At 46.5% G+C, this 4447-nt stretch overlaps 1 non-coding gene across 1 annotated transcript; it reads right to left on the bottom strand.

The window, feature by feature from the left end:
• Positions 1–1107: 1107 nt before the first annotated feature.
• Positions 1108–1195, bottom strand: trnap-agg (transfer RNA proline (anticodon AGG)). The gene is given in 2 exon segments: positions 1108–1143; positions 1160–1195. It is a non-coding gene; the product is annotated as a tRNA-Pro (tRNA).
• Between the last annotated feature and the right edge of the window lie 3252 nt (positions 1196–4447).

Genomic DNA, 4447 nt, shown 5'->3' with positions numbered 1-4447 from the left:
ACCGCTGTAATATTTTCTCTGACAAGCAACGCAACACCTCACCCTCTTGTCCCTCTGATTCTATCACACCTGAAGCAACAAAATCCAGGAATATTTAGTTGCCAATCACACCCCTCCTGCAACCATGTTTCACTAATAGCTACAACATCCTATTTCCAGGTGTCGATCCATGTTCTAAGCTCATCCACCTTTCTTACAATGCTCCTGGCATTGAAATAAATGCATTTAAGAAATTCTCCACCTCTTCCTCTCTGTTTATTTCTAACAGTACAAAGAACTTTACTGTCTTCTTTTTCTTCCTTCTCTCATACATCGGTTCCTGCACTATGGTTCCCCTCCTCCCTCATATCTAGTTTAAATCCACTGGAGCCTCTCTAGCAAACCTACCTGCAAGAATGTTTGACCCCCGCAGTTCAGATGTAAACCGTCCCGCCAGTTCCTTTATCAAACAACGAGGTTACGTTAGCCACACTCCACTCGGCAGGAACGTCTCCAGACGGCAGAGAAATTTTGGAAGACGGTCATCTACTGAAATACTTTTTTCCATGCTCCCTATCTTTATTTCATTTCAATGTAGAGAGTATGACATTTGTTAGTATTTGATCTCAATTTCAGGAACACAGGAACAAAGGAAGATGGGGGGCAGGAGTTGGCCACCAGCTTCACAACACTTCCCATTCACTCCATTTATATCCTGGCTCCAATCCTTCATGGATTATAGAGTCAAGGAGTACTACAGAACAGAAGCAGGCCCTTCGGCCCATCTAGTCCATACCAGCCTTCTGACTGGTTCCATCTACCCGCTCCAAGAACATAGCCTTCCAAATCCCTCCCATTCAAACTTATCTTAATTGTTACAATTCAACCTGCATCTCGTTCACTCTCGCGATATCCTCTGAGCGAAAACGTTCCCCCACAGGTTCCCATTGAAAATATAACTTTTCATAATTCACCTGTAATTTCGAGTAATCATCTCACCCAATCTAAGGGGGAAACCCTGCAGACATTGACCTTATCTATATCCCGCATTATTTCGTAAGTATCTCCCCTCATTCCCCTGTGCTTCACTGAATGACTGAATGAATTCCTAAAACATATTATTCAGAGGGGCTCGTCCGGGAATTGAACCCGGGACCTCTCGCATACTCGCAAATCCAGGCCCTAAGCAAGAATCATACCACTAGACCAACGAGCCCATTCAAAGTTTCTCAAACTTTGAATGAACTGATTACTTTCACATTCTCAGCCTCCTTCCTCAACACATCTGGGAGGTATTTTATGTCCGACCTTAGAGGACAGGACCAAAGTAGAACAAAGAACAAAGAACTTGTCCAGCACACTAGGGGCCCTTCGGACCTCCATATTTTCTCCACCTATGTAAAACTACTTTCCCGTAACTCTAACTCTTCCCTCCTACACAGGCCATAAACCTGCCTACCTAAGTGTCTTTTAAACGTCGCAGTTACACACGCCTCTACCACACTATTCCTAAAACCCACCACACAGTGTAAAACAAACTTACCTCTGACATCTCACCTCATCTTTCCTCCACTCTCCTTGCCGCTACCCGCAAGGAGTTTGTACGTTCTCCCCGTTTCCGCGTGGATAAGCTGATCAACTGTTTTAGTTAGACCTCCCCCACCTCCTCTACCTATTACCTCTCCCCCGTCACTGCACCATCATCATCTTAAAGCGCTTTTTATAATACTTACAGTCGAAGTGCATTTTATTCCATATCGTACTCTAACCACTAACTATATTTTATAATATTCTTTACTCTTCATCATTGCTGAATGTTGGGTTATTTTATCGCGTGTTTTTCGTTTTGACGAGCACACCACAGCAAATTCCTTATAATGTGAACGAGTCTCAGGAACGTATAAATTACCCTGAAGCCTAAGAATTTTGCACAGTACTGTTGTAATTTTATGTATTGCACTTTACTGCTGCTGCTGGAAAACAAACTTCATGAGATATGTCAGTGATGACAAACCTAATTCTGCTATGGGTCTCTATTGTGGACCCATAGTGATCCATCTATAGTGGGAAGGGGGCAGGGAGAGGGAGTCATGTTTGGGAAAAGGGGAAGGGAGAGGGGAGTGTGCGGGAAGCACCAGTGATTCGTTCTATGATGAGCAATAAACCAATTGTTTGCAATAAAATGGCCTTGCCTGAAGTCTCGGTGTTGGGAGTGTCTGCATGTACGCCATACCCACCCGCCCCGGCACTCCTTCTCTGCCAACTGTACCACACTTCCTCCCATGGCACTCTGCCCTCACCATTCCCAAGATCCTTTCATCCCGCCAGATTTATATATTTCATTTGTGCATGTTAGTTATTTTTTTCTCCGTTTGGCCAGTTATTTTTCAAACCTTCTATGCCCTTCCACAAGTTCTGCCTGCCCCCTCACTACATGTTACACATACAGCTACGTCCCAGCTTTCGTTCTGCAGCTTTGAGAAATTTATGTGTTTAAGATCACATTTGTTTCAACTGATATTGCTGGAGACGTTCTGGGCTGGAAGCGGTTAAACGAGTGTGTTTGTTCAGTGACTGTAATAAATGACGGTCCCCAGTGGAAACCGCTGACGTTTGAGACTTTTCCTTCGCAGCTAATATGGCTCTTTACTTCCCACAATTCCGTGAGATCGTTTCCATCGGCACTGACGGTACAACATCGCCGCCCCGAGGTAGAGTGTGGCATTGCAGTGAAATATCCAGCTCGGTTTTGTATTCTCGATGCTGCTGAGGTGCTTGTTGTTGTAACCAGGTATCGATGCTGTAAACCACGCATATGGTCGTTCTGTACACATAAACTGAGATGTAACTATTTTTTTAAGCCCTGAGTGTAGTATTGACTCCTGAAGACATATTACTTTAAGTTGACGTTCTGGGTAAGATGCTGACAGCACTTAACATTCTACTTTCAAGAGACACACAATCTCACTTCTATCGCATCTCCCAACCGGACCCCGTACATTAACACTTTCCACTTGCGCCACCAGACTTTAACGCCCTCCTCCTATGGTCCCGTAAAGTAACACCCTCCTCATTTGGCTTCGCATATTAACACCATCGTTATTTCACCCTGGACGTTAACACCCTGATTTTTAAATTAACGCCACCCCTCCCAGACCGAGTAATTAACGCTCTCTCAGCGGCCCCGTGTAAGAATTTGCGGGGATGGCAGATGTGGGTGGATTCCAGGTTGGGTGGGGGGAGGGGAGGGAGAGGGCTCAAACCCGAGTTCCCGGAGATAATCAAAGCCCAGCGGACGTAGGTGAGGATCCAGGATCACCGGCGACATCCAGGCCCTAACCCTGCGGGGGAGACTGGATCCTCCCTTGAACTGGGTGAGTGCCGAGTTAGAGGGGTTGCTGAGGCTCACTGCGGGCTCCCCTGGAGAAAGTATGGCTGGTGGAAGGAGGGAGAGGTAAAGGGGAGGAGGGGTGGAGAGATGGAGAGAAGGTGGAGAGACAGTTGGAGTGAGATAATGGGAAAGGGAAAGATGGAGTGAGGATGGGATCTGGAGACAAAAGGATGGGAGAATAAGATAAAGTGAAGATAGAGGAATGAGGAGGAGGGCAGACGGTGTATGAGTGGAAGAGGAAAACGTTTATGAGAAAGGATACAGTGGTTGAGAAAATAAGAGAGAAATATATAGTGAGGTAGAATGAGAGGGTGGGAAAGGTGGAGGGCGGAAATGGGAGCCTCGTACCAGAGGACAGTGTCAGACTAAAGGACACACGTTTACCAGGGAGGTGAGAAAGAATTTGTTCCCTCCACACCTGGTCTGAGGGAGACAGGGGGAGAGGAGAGAATGCAAACTTCACAGAGACAGCACCAGGGACGGGGATTGAACCGGGTCTTCAGAGACCAATGGAGTGAGAGAACAAGGGAGAGTTTGCAACGAAAGAAAGAAAATGGAATGAAAGGGATGGATGGGAGATGAAGAAGTGAAAGAGAATGGGATAGAGAGAGAGATAAAATGATAGGGAGGGATGGGGTGAATGTATGTGAGGGAGAATGAGTGAGAGTGGGAGGGGTAGAAAGAACATTGGAGGAGAGAAGGGAAACGGGAGGAAAGGATGAAGGCAGACACTGTGCAGGTATACGTACTCTTCCCTATACAGGGATATGGTGCCATTGGGGAGAAAGGGAAGGACAGAATAAGCTTACAGAAAGGGAGGGGAATAAAATAAACACCTGAGAGAGTAAAGGTTCAATTTCTTTTTCCACCTCCTCATTATCGCTCAAAATAATCACCCACCTCGTCAGGACACACACTGCAAATTCCCCCAGGTCCATAAAGGGTCTTGCGAACCCCGCACCCTAGCCACCCACACAAATGACCTGTACACACACTCCCTGACCTCCCGCCACCCACTGTTTCTGCCCTGCCCGCCCTTCCCAGCAGAGGGCGCCATTGCTCAGGTCTCCACATTGA

The sequence above is a fragment of the Hypanus sabinus genome, unplaced genomic scaffold, assembly GCF_030144855.1.
Source record: "Hypanus sabinus isolate sHypSab1 unplaced genomic scaffold, sHypSab1.hap1 scaffold_95, whole genome shotgun sequence".
NCBI lineage: Eukaryota > Metazoa > Chordata > Chondrichthyes > Myliobatiformes > Dasyatidae > Hypanus > Hypanus sabinus.
This window is presented reverse-complemented; position numbering and strand designations above follow the sequence as displayed.